Source organism: Lissotriton helveticus, chromosome 4_1, assembly GCF_964261635.1.
Source record: "Lissotriton helveticus chromosome 4_1, aLisHel1.1, whole genome shotgun sequence".
NCBI lineage: Eukaryota > Metazoa > Chordata > Amphibia > Caudata > Salamandridae > Lissotriton > Lissotriton helveticus.
The window spans coordinates 1,527,044,758-1,527,060,135 of NC_136063.1; the positions used below are offsets into that span (position 1 = coordinate 1,527,044,758).

The 15,378-nt window shown below is 50.2% G+C and overlaps 1 protein-coding gene across 2 annotated transcripts in view; it reads left to right on the forward strand.

Moving 5' to 3' along the window:
- The first annotated feature begins 11,017 nt into the window (after positions 1 to 11,017).
- The window catches only part of ANKRD12 (ankyrin repeat domain 12), a 358,273-nt gene continuing 353,912 nt past the window's right edge, over positions 11,018 to 15,378 (forward strand). The window contains exon 1 of one of the 2 annotated variants that reach the window (XM_078688133.1): positions 11,018 to 11,220. The gene's annotated coding sequence lies outside the window, so the exon portion shown is untranslated. The remainder of the gene's footprint in view (positions 11,221 to 15,378) is intronic. The other variant, XM_078688134.1, reaches the window with a different exon arrangement.

Genomic DNA, 15,378 nt, shown 5'->3' on the forward strand with positions numbered 1-15,378 from the left:
CAGTTTAAGTTAAGTTTGTTTTGCCAAGGGACTGACTCGAGAATTCTCTGCAAGGGGTTATTCAGTTCTGTACCTGAGATCTAGAATGGTGGAGGGCTGGTATCTCTTATCCCAGGTCTTGATATTCCAGCTGCCTGCGAGGGCTGCTTGGAAGCGCCGGAGCTGGATTTCTCAGCAGGAGAAAGGCAGCGTCTCGTTCTCAGCGCATCAGGAAGGCGGGGCAGCGCCTGTGGGCTTCGCTCTCTGCTGGGCTCCTCGGCACGTCTCGCTGCTCCAATCTCGTCACCACCGCATGTGTTTGCTTAAGGCAATGTCGGTAATATTTATACCTGAAAGGTGCCGAGATTGACGTAAGGATGGACATATATACGTCAATAAGGATTTCATATGAACGGGCTCGTTCGCACATTCTTTTGCTGAAGTTCTCGGTGAAATCAAAACAATGGCTATGGGAATTTCTCAGGTCGCTGTAGGTTTGATTTGTTTTGAGAACTCCGTATGCCTTATCAGGGGCTGGAGGAATATCGCTTGTCTAATTAGATGGCATGCGTTATGACCTAATCAGATAACGCGCTTCTGTGCCGTGGTGTGGCTTAATCAGATAACGGTTTTTGCACCGTTGGATGGCTGCTAGTTAATTATTAACCAAACCAGGGTCAGGAATAGGGGAATCGATACAGTACCTATAGGAATACATCACACTCTCACTGCACCATCCCTTCACTGCTGCACTCTCTCCTCAGCCTCTCCCTGCACCGTCCCTTCACGGATGCACTCTCTGCTCAGCCCCCCATTGCACCGTCCCTTCACTGATGCACTCTCTCCTCAGCCTCTCCCTGCACTGTCCCTTCACTGATGCACTCTCCTCAGCCTCTCCCTGCACCGTCCCTTCACTGCTGCACTCTCTGCTCAGCCTCTCCCTGCACTGTCCCTTCACTGATGCACTCTCTCCTCAGCCTCTCCCTGCACTGTCCCTTCACTGATGCACTCTACTCAGCCTCTCCTTGCACCGTCCCTTCACTGATGCACTCTCTGCTCAGCCCCCCATTGCATCGTCCCTTCACTGCTGCACTCTCCTCAGCCTCTCCCTGCACCATCCCTTCACTGACGCACTCTGCTCAGCCTCTCACTGCACCATCCCTTCACTGCTGCACTCTCCTCAACCTCTCCCTGCACCATCCCTTCACTACAGCACTCTCTCCTCAGCCTCTCCCTGCGCCATCGCTTCACTGCTGCACTCTCTGCTCAGCCCCCCCATCCAGGATGTAGCCCTCACTCCTCCACTGCACCATCACTCACTGCTGCACTCTCTCTCAGCCTTTCACTGCACCATCCCTTCACTGCTGCACTCTCTTCAGTCTCTCACTGCACCATCCCTTCACTGCTGCACTCTCTCCTCAGCCTCTCCCTGCACCGTCCCTTCACTGCTGCACTCTCCTCAGCCTCTAACTGCACCGTCACTTCACTGCTGCACTCACTCCTCATCCCCACTGCAACGTCCCTTCACTGCTGCACTCTCCTCAGCCTCTCACTGCATTATCCCTTCACTGCTACACTCTCTCCTCAGTCCCACTGCACCGTCCCTTCACTGCTGCACTCTCTGCTCAGCCCCCCATTGCATCGTCCCTTCACTGCTGCACTCTCCTCAGCCTCTCCCTGCACCATCCCTTTACTGACGCACTCTCTGCTCAGCCCCCCATTGCATCGTCCCTTCATTGCTGCACTCTCTGCTCAGCCCCGCCCCCCATCCAGGCTGCAGCCCTCACTCCTCCACTGCACCATCACTCACTGCTGCACTCTCTCCTCAGCCTCTTACGGTACCGTCCCTTCACTGATGCACTCTCCTCAGCCTCTCGCTGCACCATCCCTTCACTCTCTCCTCAGCTCCACTATACCGTCCCTTCGAACTCTCTCTCTCACTACCTCACTCTCTCTCTTTCACTAACTCACTCTCTCTTTCACTAACTCACTATCTCTCTCACTACCTCACTATCTCTCACACTACTACACTATCTCTCATTTACTCTCTCTCTACTTCAATCCCTACCTCACTACTCAACTCTCTTTTTCTTACAGCATCACAATATCACTACCACAGTAACTATCTCTCTAACACACAACTTCACTCTCTCTATCTTCCTACATCACTCTCTCTACATCACTACCTCACTCTATCTATTACTATCTCACATCTCTGCTCAGCCCCCCATTGCATCGTCCCTCCACTGGTGCACTCTCCTCAGCCTCTCCCTGCACCGTCCCTTCACTGCTGCACTCTCCTCAGCCTCTCCTTGCACCGTCCCTTCACTGATGCACTCTCTGCTCAGCCCCCAATTGCATCGTCCCTTCACTGCTGCACTCTCCTCAGCCTCTCCCTGCACCATCCCTTTACTGACGCACTCTCTGCTCAGCCCCCCCATCCAGGCTGCAGCCCTCACTCCTCCACTGCACGATCACTCACTGCTGCACTCTCTCCTCAGCCTCTTACGGCACCATCCCTTCACTGACGCACTCTCTGCTCAGCCTCTCACTGCACCATCCCTTCACTGCTGCACTCTCCTCAACCTCTCCCTGCACCATCCCTTCACTGCAGCACTCTCTCCTCAGCCTCTCCCTGCGCCATCGCTTCACTGCTGCACTCTCTGCTCAGCCCCCCATCCAGGCTGTAGCCCTCACTCCTCCACTGCACCATCACTCACTGCTGCACTCTCTCTCAGCCTCTCACTGCACCATCCCTTCACTGCTGCACTCTCTTCAGTCTCTCACTGCACCATCCCTTCACTGCTGCACTCTCTCCTCAGCCTCTCCCTGCACCGTCCCTTCACTGATGCACTCTCTGCTCAGCCCCCCATTGCACTGTCCCTTCACTGATGCACTCTCTCCTCAGCCTCTCCCTGCACTGTCCCTTCACTGATGCACTCTCCTCAGCCTCTCCCTGCACCGTCCCTTCACTGCTGCACTCTCTGCTCTGCCTCTCCCTGCACTGTCCCTTCACTGATGCACTCTCTCCTCAGCCTCTCCCTGCACTGTCCCTTCACTGATGCACTCTACTCAGCCTCTCCTTGCACCGTCCCTTCACTGATGCACTCTCTGCTCAGCCCCCCATTGCATCGTCCCTTCACTGCTGCACTCTCCTCAGCCTCTCCCTGCACCATCCCTTCACTGACGCGCACTCTGCTCAGCCTCTCACTGCACCATCCCTTCACTGCTGCACTCTCCTCAACCTCTCCCTGCACCATCCCTTCACTGCAGCACTCTCTCCTCAGCCTCTCCCTGCGCCATCGCTTCACTGCTGCACTCTCTGCTCAGCCCCCCCATCCAGGATGTAGCCCTCACTCCTCCACTGCACCATCACTCACTGCTGCACTCTCTCTCAGCCTCTCACTGCACTCTCCCTGCACTGTCCCTTCACTGATGCACTCTCTCCTCAGCCTCTCCCTGCACTGTCCCTTCACTGATGCACTCTACTCAGCCTCTCCTTGCACCGTCCCTTCACTGATGCACTCTCTGCTCAGCCCCCCATTGCATCGTCCCTTCACTGCTGCACTCTCCTCAGCCTCTCCCTGCACCATCCCTTCACTGACGCACTCTCTGCTCAGCCTCTCACTGCACCATCCCTTCACTGCTGCACTCTCCTCAACCTCTCCCTGCACCATCCCTTCACTGCAGCACTCTCTCCTCAGCCTCTCCCTGCGCCATCGCTTCACTGCTGCACTCTCTGCTCAGCCCCCCATCCAGGATGTAGCCCTCACTCCTCCACTGCACCATCACTCACTGCTGCACTCTCTCTCAGCCTCTCACTGCACCATCCCTTCACTGCTGCACTCTCTTCAGTCTCTCACTGCACCATCCCTTCACTGCTGCACTCTCTCCTCAGCCTCTCCCTGCACCGCCCCTTCACTGCTGCACTCTCCTCAGCCTCTAACTGCACCGTCACTTCACTGCTGCACTCACTCCTCATCCCCACTGCACCGTCCCTTCACTGCTGCACTCTCCTCAGCCTCTCACTGCATTATCCCTTCACTGCTACACTCTCTCCTCAGTCCCACTGCACCGTCCCTTCACTACTGCACTCTCTGCTCAGCCCCCCATTGCATCGTCCCTTCACTGCTGCACTCTCCTCAGCCTCTCCCTGCACCACTCTGCTCAGCCTCTCCCTGCACTGTCCCTTCACTGATGCACTCTCTCCTCAGCCTCTCCCTGCGCCATCGCTTCACTGCTGCACTCTCTGCTCAGCCCCCCATCCAGGATGTAGCCCTCACTCCTCCACTGCACCATCACTCACTGCTGCACTCTCTCTCAGCCTCTCACTGCACCATCCCTTCACTGCTGCACTCTCTTCAGTCTCTCACTGCACCATCCCTTCACTGCTGCACTCTCTCCTCAGCCTCTCCCTGCACCGTCCCTTCACTGCTGCACTCTCCTCAGCCTCTAACTGCACCGTCACTTCACTGCTGCACTCACTCCTCATCCCCACTGCACCGTCCCTTCACTGCTGCACTCTCCTCAGCCTTTCACTGCATTATCCCTTCACTGCTACACTCTCTCCTCAGTCCCACTGCACCGTCCCTTCACTGCTGCACTCTCTGCTCAGCCCCCCATTGCATCGTCCCTTCACTGCTGCACTCTCCTCAGCCTCTCCCTGCACCGTCCCTTCACTGCTGCCCTCTGCTCAGCCTCTCCCTGCACTGTCCCTTCACTGATGCACTCTCTCCTCAGCCTCTCCCTGCACTGTCCCTGCACTGTCCCTTCACTGATGCACTCTCTCCTCAACCTCTCCTTGCCCCGTCCCTTCACTGATGCACTCTCTGCTCAGCCCCCCATTGCATCGTCCCTTCACTGCTGCACTCTCCTCAGCCTCTCCCTGCACCATCCCTTTACTGACGCACTCTCTGCTCAGCCCCCCATTGCATCGTCCCTTTACTGACGCACTCTCTGCTCAGCCCCCCATTGCATCGTCCCTTCATTGCTGCACTCTCTGCTCAGCCCCCCCATCCAGGCTGCAGCCCTCACTCCTCCACTGCACGATCACTCACTGCTGCACTCTCTCCTCAGCCTCTTATGGTACCGTCCCTTCACTGATGCACTCTCCTCAGTCACTCACTGCTGCACTCTCCTCAGCCTCTCACTGCATTATCCCTTCACTGCTACACTCTCTCCTCAGTCCCACTGCACCGTCCCTTCACTGCTGCACTCTCTGCTCAGCCCCCCATTGCATCGTCCCTTCACTGCTGCACTCTCCTCAGCCTCTCCCTGCACCATCCCTTCACTGACGCACTCTCTGCTCAGCCCCACATTGCATCGTCCCTTCATTGCTGCACTCTCTGCTCAGCCCCGCCCCCCATCCAGGCTGCAGCCCTCATTCTTCCACTGCACCATCACTGCTGCACTCTCTCCTCAGCCTCTTACGGTACCGTCCCTTCACTAATGCACTCTCCTCAGCCTCTCACTGCACCATCCCTTCACTCTCTCCTCAGCTCCACTATACCGTCCCTTCGAACTCTCTCTCTCACTACCTCACTCTCTCTCTCACTACCTCACTCTCTCTCTCACTACCTCACTCTCTCTTTCACTAACTCACTATCTCTCTCACTACCTCACACACTACTACACTATCTCTCATGCACTCTCTCTCTACCTCAATCTCTACCTCACTACTCAACTCTCTCTCTCACAGCATCACAATATCACTACCACAGTAACTATCTCTCTAACACACTACTTCACAACTTCACTCTCTCTATCTCACTACCTCACTCTCTCTACATCACTACCTCACTCTATATATTACTATCTCACTCTCACTGCCTCACTATATCACGAAACGCTCTCTCAAAAATTCACTACAACACTCTCTCACTACCTCACAACTTCACTCTCTCTCTAACTCACTGCTTCACTCTCTATCTCACTACCTCACACTCTCTCTATATACTACCTCACTCTATTTCTATCTCACTATCTCTCTCTCACTATATCACGACACACTCTCTCTAAAGTTCACTACATCACTCTCTCACTACCCCACAACTTCACTCTCTCTCTATCTCACTACCGCACTCTCTCTCTCTCTCTCAAATACACTAACTCACTTTCACTCTCTCATACACTACCTCACTCTCTCTCTAGCTCACTACTTCACAACATCGCTCTGTTTCTATCTCAATACAGCACAACAACTCTCACCCTCACTACCTCATTCTTTCACTACCTCACTCTCTCTATCTCTCACTACCTCACTCTATATCTACTTCACTCTCCCACAAAACAAAAATAACTACATCACTACTCAAATTATATCTATAAAACTATCTCACTCTCTCTCTCACTAACTCTCTCCATAACATCACTCTATTTCGATATCACTCTCACTACCTAACTATAACACAAGTCACTCACTCAAAAAATAACTACAACACTCTCTCGCTGACTCACTCTCTATCTCACTAGCTCACAAGTTCTCTCTCTCTCCAACTCACTACGTCACTCTCTATCTCACTAACTCTCTCTCTTTCTATCTCACTAAGTCACTTTCACTCTCTCTTACACTACCTCAATCCTTCTCTATCTCACTACGTCACAACATCACTCATTGTTTCTATCTCACTACCACCAAAAATCACTCTCCATCACTTACTCACTCTTTCACTACCTCACTCTCTCTGTCTCACTACCTCACTCTTATCTACCTCACTCTCTCTCACTACCTCACTCTCTCTCTCTTTCTATCTCACTAAGTCACTTTCACTCTCTTTCACTACCTCACTCTCTCTCCTATCTCACTACCTCACAAACTCACTCACTGTTTCTATCTCACTACCTCAGAACATCCCTCTACCTCACTCTTTCACTACCTCACGTTCTCTGTCTCTCACTACCTCACTCTCTATCTACCTATCTCTCACTACATAACTCTCTACCTCACTACTCCACTCTATCTCACTACCTCACTATCTCACAACTTCTCTCTCTCAAAACATCACTACCTCACTCTCTCACTACCTCACTCTCTAGCTCACAACCTCACAACATCACTCTCTTTCTCTAACTCACTACCTCAATCACTCTCTATCTCACTACCTCACTCTTTCTATCTCACTAACTCACTTTCACTCTCTTTCACTACCTCTTTCTCTATCTCACTACATCACAACATCACTCTATGCTTATATCTCACTACCTCACAACATCCCTCTCCCTCACTACCTCACTCTTTACTACCTCACTCTCTATCTCACTACCTCACTCTCTCTCACTGCCTCACTCTCTCTCTATTTCAATACCTCACTCGCTCTCTCTATCTCACTACCTCACTCTCTCTCTGCTAATGCAATAGGTATCACATATGCAAAAAACAAAGCTAATGCCAATACAAATGACAATGCCATTTATTTAGGGATACAAAAAAGAAAAAAATAATGAGCAATTGCAATAGCTCTACCTATAATATTGCCGAGACCATTGCATTGTAAATGCTTGTTTACAAATATCCTGGGGATTCTAAAGATAACCAGGGTTTGTGGATTCGTGGATTCCTCGGGGGGCAGGAAAATAGCCGAAATATAGCTACATTTTTATCTTTTTGGGGGGGACACAAATAGGAAAAAAGCGTACTGGATAAAAGTGTCCATTTTTTTCTCTCATAAAAATGGCATCAATAAATGGTGTGCTGTGTTAAAGTCACCATCTTCCAAGTTTTCAGGAACATGCAGAGCTGAATCAACAAATTAATGGTGTTTACCAACGTTTTGGCTTTTTTCAAAGAAGTATTCAATTTTTCCTTTGTTTCTGCTTTTTCAATCTACTTCGAGTTTGTGATGGAAGCCAGTGTAAACCCCATTGGTGATCCAGGAAAGCTACATATTTCTGAAAAGTAGACAAAATATCAAATTCGGCAAGGGTTTATATGTGTAGATCCCTCAAGGTTTTTTCAAAGAAACAAACTGTTGAAATAAAGAAATATTGAAATGAAAAGGAAACAAGCATTTACAATACAATGGTCTCAGCATTATTAAAGGTAGAGCTATTGGCATTGCTCATGACATTTTTTTTAAAATCATAAATAAATGGTATTGTTATTTACAATGGCAATAGGTGAGCATTAGAGAGTAGTAGAGAGTATTCGCGGACACAGAGAGAGAGACACACACACACACACACAGACAGAGCCGCGCACACAGACAGAGCCGCGCACACACAGACAGAGCCGCGCACACACAGACAGAGCCGCGCACACAGACAGAGCCGCGCACACACACACAGAGCCGCGCACACACACACAGAGTCACACACACACACACAGCCACTCACACACACAGACACAGAGAGCCACGAAGACACACACACACACACACAGAGCCACGCACACACACAGAGCCACGCACACACACAGACAAAGCCACACACACAGACAGAGCCACGCACACACACAGAGCCACACACACAGACAGAGCCACGCACACACACAGACAGAGCCACGCACACACACAGACAGAGCCACGCACACAAAGACACAGAAAAACCAGGATGACAAGCAGCGAACAGTGTGATCCTGGGCAAATCATCATCCCGTAGCCTAGTCAGTAACAGTAAGCCATAATCTTATAGCCACGCCCCCCAAAAAAATTGGTAGCGCTTAGAAAGCAGACTAGAAGCGTATAAGGGACACTTACAGGTAAACCTTCACCCACTCGAGTGTTATCAAAAGATGAAACGCTGCTTTTCGAGAGCAGTCACGGAAGTGCTCAGAACTGGGAGCAGCCGGAGCCGCACTCCGTACACACCGGGGCTGGAAGCAGAGGAACAACTTCTTACGAGCCCAGCTACTTACAGGGAAAGTTTGGAGCATCAAAGGAAGAGAGACGGAAAATAATACACCGAAGACTCACCTAGCGCCCAGCGGGCTCCCCTGCGTGCTCCAGGCGCTCAGCCTCCATGCAGACCTCTGTCCTCGGCTCTCCCTACAAGCGCTGCCTCTCGGAGCCCCTCCCCGCAGCACTCCCTGGCAGCCCTCGGGGACTCTGCAAGAATCACACACCCCACTGCCCCACAAGACCTCTAAAACCACCACGTTCCAGCACGAACCCCGGCCCCACAGACCGCCTTGCTTCACTTCTGTTTCCTGTAGATAGGGAACATGGGAGCTAAAATAAACCACAATTCATTGACGGAGAAAAGGGATGTGGGAAGAGGCCGCAGCACACGGCGCCTGGGCCCTGCCACCTCTCATTACTCGCGCGGTGTCATCGTCTAAGTCTGAAGTGGCGCATTGGTATTCTGTCATAAAATCGGCATTTCTATCTATAATTGTTAAAACAATTGACTATCCTATTTCTTAGCTTCGTCTGTGCCCTTTTCACCTTTGCCTGCGATTTTTTTGTTGTCTGAATTTATTTTGTATGTTACTACATGTTTCGAAATGGGCAGTTTTCACCTTACTGCAGCATGTACTAAATGTCTCATGATTTAATTTTAAGTGTTATGTAGTGTTTCCGTTTTGGACATCTTGACCTGGTGGAAAGAATGACTTTCAGGGTTGGTCATGGTGGCAGGTCCAATGTGAGCTCTAGAGTAGTGTGGAAGCTTCTAGAGATTTACTGGGTAATATTAAAATTCATGCCAAGTGAATCTGATGTTTTTTTTAACTAGCAACTGCACTTGTAACAATTCTCATAAGAAAAGGCAGCATAACATTACCAAAATGTGCTGTTAAGTTTTTAAAAACACTTAGCAGTTTCGAGGCAGCACTGCTACTGCCGGCCTTTTGAATCAACAATTCGGCTTACTCGAATCCACTTTGATTATTGGACTGAATCAAAAGGGAATTGCCTGTTTCCTAATTTATAGCATCTAAAACTAATAATATATATTCCGTTCTCGGAGAACACCTCTTTTTGTGGCCAGACGTTTGACACATTTGGAATTTCCCATCTCCTAATACCATGAGCAGAAACATAAATGTAAGCACCAGCTCAGTATTTATTATTTATAATAGAGAATGTGGATGTCCCTAGTGTAATTATTACACCGAAGGAGGAGTTTCGATTGATGTTCCAAAAAAAAAAAGCAATTTTTATTTTCACTCGCAGGCAGACTTTTCAACGTATGAAATAGATCCATGGACTACATTACGTGTTTATCGCCGTTTTGCACTATATTGTCACAATCACTGTGCAAGTTAAAACGTCAACTCTGTCAGTGCGTGCATCCGTATGACAAGAGAAAACACACGACACAAAAGGTTAGGCCGCCGTAAGAGAAAGAATTACGACATAGTAGTACTTTCTATTGTGAACAGACTTCTGCTGCTAGTCTCAGACAGAGTCGAGTCCAGTGACTGCTGCAGCTGGCACTCCACTGGCTGTGGCAGGCACTCAGTCCTCCTAGCTGTCTCAGAGCCGAGCGGGGGTCAGTAACGGAGCGGTGAGCCCAGACTAGAGCCGCACAGCAGCCTTGTGTTCTCCCCGCACATGCAGCGCCCGATGCAACCCAGGCCTCTCATGACGCGGTGAGCCACGCTATTCCCTCTGTGAGACTCGGAGTCTCACAGTCCATATTGACAGTCAGTCAGTGCCGTCCCAGCTGCGCCGGTGTCCAACGCCGGCCGGGTAAAATAATTTACCGCGCCACTCAGCTCAGGCTGGCTGCGGCAGCCACCGCAACTAGTTCCAGTCTCTGGGATGGCCGACGGGGACATCGTATCGACACTGAGCAGCACAATTCGTATTGCTTCGTAGTATGAGTTGCATAATAACGTCTGTCTACTAGGCGGGTCTAAATGTCTACAAACGTCAAGACTCCAGGGAAAGGGGCGTATCTTTAGAGAACTGACAGGGCATTATGATACAAATAAGAATAGTAGCCAGTCTACCTTTTCTGGTACCCCCTGGGCGTGATTTTTCGCCTCATAAAGAATCAGCTTCTTACAGTCCCCCAGGGGTATGTTTCGAGCTTAATGAAATTAACTTGGAGGGTGGGTCACGTGGCACCAGAAGCAGCCCGTGTGCGCATGCGCACTGCTTCCAGTCAGTGAGGGTTCCGCCCAGGAACGCTGCTGCTTGACACTGGAGTGGAAACAGTCTGCGCCCTAGGCCTGGAGCTGTCAATCCTGGAGCCCAGCTGCGTGGGCCTGGCTGGAGTAGGAGGGGGCGCCCGTCCTGCTGGACTAGACCTAGCTTCACGTCGTACACAACAGAGAGAGAAAGAGAGTCCAAGCTTAGGGTGAGTAGCGTGAACTGCTGTGGGTTGGCAGAGGGACTGTTGAGTGCTGGTGATTTGGGTTGGGGTTCTGTAGCAGCAGAGGTTTGGTGTGGTATGCTGCCACTCCCACCTGTTTCTACGTTTATTGTCTGCCTCTACAGGCAAGTGCCCCCTGGCAGCACCTGGTGCCAAGTCGGTGGGTGTCACACTCCTTCCATAAACAGAAACCAGCAATGCAGCCTTTCCAACATCGCCAGGCCCTGGCACACTGTTACCGTGTTTGTAGTGTGAATAGATCAAAAATACCTTTTTGTACTGGTGTCTGGTGTTCTAGAAAGACATGCGGAGGTTGTTATGAAAATCCACACGTGATTACTTGGTAGCGAAATAGTGATAGTTTTGTCAAAATCGTGCATGAAAACTGGAGGCGCTAAACCTAGGTTTCTGGATCACAGCCAAGGTACTGAGATGGCAGCCGAGGGGCGGGGGTGTGACACTGAGAGGGAATTTCAGTCCGATTGTATGGGCTGTGGACGGTTTGACTGCGTTTATTGCTGTTGTTTTTTTTTATTAATGGAAGGGGGCGGGGTGCTTGGCGCTTCTGTGCCTCAAGTGGTGCATTGAAGGCTGGTGCATGGAGGTGTCGTGCTGCTTCGACACAGCACCCTGTCGGATCCTGCTGAGATGGTGCTCCCTCCATCTTATGTTGCTTTCATACATATTGCATAGGTCTGTTCGCTTTGTATGCTCTCCGTGCCAGATGCCATGTAGCCTGGAAGCTATAGAAAAGGTGCTCGTACAGTCTTCACTTGTGACAGGAAGCGTGCTTTAATTATTCAGTTTCGGGCGGTTTCTGTGGTGGATAAGGCTCTTTTTTGCAAAGCATGAAAGGAGTGGAGTTGTCTCCTTACAGCATATTTAAACAACCTTAGGAGCTTTATATGTTTCAGCTCTTTCGGGAGGGGAGAAGCGATGCAGTAGAGCAGTGTGATGCGAGATAGTCTGGAACTATTTATATTTTAGACTAAGTGTTTTTTTATACCAAGATATGACTGTGGTGGGGGCGGCTGTTGTGTATTACATGGTTTCCCTTGGAATGTTTGTATCCCTTGTCGTCGGAAAAGGAACTCCTCCCCTAAACGAACAGACAAAAGCAGCAGATCTCAGAACTGCGTTTTTCCGAAGCGCTTTCTCTGTGTAGCCTTCTCAGTGTTTACGTTTTTTTCAACGCGGAGTCTGAACTGCCATTTTCTCTCCCAGCGCTACGGCACCATTGCAGGTGTTTTATATTAGCGCTGTTGTTTACTTTGTTGACTGGCTTGGGGGGAAAAAGAAAAATCCGGATAATTGTAAACAATCCGGATTTGTTTGTAAGGTCCCCGCCCTTATTTACTCTTCATTTCCACCCTTTCAGTGCTCGGTTTCTCTTAGGTTAGCCCTGGGTTAACTGACTGATTAAGTAGATGTTTGAATATTCTCAATTTGCTATATAAATATATTGTTTATAATACATTCGGCCATTTCCCTCCCAGTCTTGCAGTTTACACGTGCATTTGATTTGGAAGCACCACACACACCTACCAACATTTTAGAACAGGAGAGTAGGAGATTTTGAGAAATAATCTGGGATATGTATTTTCCCAATTAACGTATTGAAGTGGAGGCAATTGTAAACGGAGGACCGCTAAAAGAAGACATTTTGGCTTACAGGAGCCTCCCTCCTGGGTCGGGTTTATTGGCATGTATGCAGTGGTCGAAGTGGGAAATAAAAAGAAGGGGAACTGTGGGTGGAGAATCAGGGGGCAGGAATAACCAAAGATTGAATCAGTGGGTGGAGTCAGGGGTGTGGCTAGAAATAGCAAAACATACCAATTTTTAGTACGTTTAGCATTTCACTGACCAGTTACAGCTTATAACGTTATTTAATTAAAACAATGGATAAACATGTTTATTTGAGGTTTAATTCAGGAAAAAGCAAACACTTATAGGGAATACAGGTTTATGTAAAGCGTGTGAAATATATGCAGGAACAACATGTTACCTTAACCCTTTCGTTGCTGCCGTCGGCACACAAGGTGCTCCATGCATAGCCCGGTTCAAACCAGTTGCTGGGGCACTCCAGCTCCAGCTCTGGCGCGAAACTGGACAAACGGAAAAAGGTGTAACCACCCCCTTCCCAGGTTCCACCCATAGGAGGGACCTAGCAGGTAATCCAGCCCCTTAGATTAGTATAAAGTTAGGAGCTGTGTCTAGAGTCTTTAGATTTATCCTGGAAAAAAACTCTGAAACAAAACTCTTGGACCTTCGACGTTCCATATCGACTGGAAGACTGAAGACATCTCCCTTGTGGTCAAGGAGTGACCACCCTGTGCAAACAGGCACCAACAGTAACTTGCCAGTTTGCTTTGTCTACGCTCCCGCTAGAACCCGAAGACTTAGCGACGCAGGAACTGGACTTCCAGACTTCTCTGACTCCGACCCACATCCACAGCAAAACTGAGACCCGTGGCGGACACGAGACCGGATATCCTGGACTACCTGCTTTTTGCTACCTATGCAGCTTCTGAGGTACCCTTAAAGTTGTGCATTAGGGTTTGAGAAGCCCCAGACCCGAGCAGCATTTGCGTGGTGCCTGTATTTCAGCTCAATGCGTCTTCGCGGTTGCTAGCCCGTTGGCTAGTAGGCCCTCTGAAGACATCTTTGTAAAACTACACTTGCCTGGTTGCTCCGGGGTTGCTCCAGCTTCTCTGTGAAGGAGAAGCTCCCCACACTTGCTGGTCTGAACTGAAGCCAATCTTCCCATCCTGCGTGGATTGCATTTGCCAAGGTTTGTTGGGTCCAATCTGGATACCGGCACCGCCAACAGCTAGATCCGTCATGGGACAGCTTGACTCCAGCTCCTGGTCATCGTTGACGCCTCCTGGTCCTCGTGGCTGCCGAGACAAGCTTCACCTCTTCACTTGATCGCATCTCGACATCGCCTGGTTCCTTCCTGGTCCCTTCCTGGTCACTGGCTAGTGACCCAGACTCTGTCCCCTCTGCTTTCAGGTTCTTCTCGACTCCGATCTACCCATGGATCCACCCGGACACTTTTCTCCTGGTCGCCTGCAGCGCTTTCTTGCAGCTCTCCATAGGAAACAGCGACGAAACCCGACACGGAAGAACACCTATGCACCCGGCTACCCTGGGTGAGGTAACTCGAGTACTCTGGTGCTCCCGTGGGTATTAACTATCCAAGTGTCCTAGTTTAACAGGGTTTTCCCGTAGTTCATTCGGAAGTGTCCAAAATCTACTACTTCGTAACTTTTACGTTCCCATTGAAACTCTATGGTAACCTGCGTGTGTGTTTATACACTGCACACGCTTCCCGTGGGCCTCCTACTTCCAATCCCTTGGTTGCTGAGTGTAGCCCCAGCGATTTCCTAGGCCCTAGGCCTACTCACCTTTCCTGAAGTGGTTCTTATACCACTTATTCAGTATATGGTACGTGAGGCCCCTAGGGCAGAATTGTATTTGTGCAACTTATAGTATGCTTATTGAGTAACTTGTGCTGTATCTCGAACTCTGACCTCATAAAGAGTGCAGAGGGGTTGTGTTAGTAATAAATACATATAAATTTGATATATACCGTGTGTGGTGTCCTTTCATTTGGTATTCAAGGGATTATATATGGTAAAACAGCTGGCTTCACATGCTCTCTGAAGTTTTAGCCTAAAACTGCTTTGTCCATGCTACCACTAGGATAGCTGGTCTATAAGGTTGACTTTACAACCATCACCATAAAGGTTGTTTGGACTGTTGCAAGGTGCCCACTAGAATAGTGGACATCATATATCAGGCCAACTTCTCACACTGCCCCGTTCACTACACCTGCCCCGTTCACTACACCTGCCCCGTTCACTACACCTGCCCCGTTCACTACACCTGCCCCGTTACCGCTCTTGCTCATGCCTAATCACCGCTCCTGCCCCATCACTTCTCCTGCCCCGTCACTTCTCCTGCCCCGTCACCTCTCCTGCCCCGTCACCTCTCCTGCCCCGTCACCTCTCCTGCCCCGTCACCTCTCCTGCCCCGTCACCTCTCCTGCCCCGTCACCTCTCCTGCCCCGTCACCTCTCCTGCCCCGTCACTCCTCCTGCCCGGTCACCTCTCCTCTCCTGCCCTGTCATGTCACCTGCCC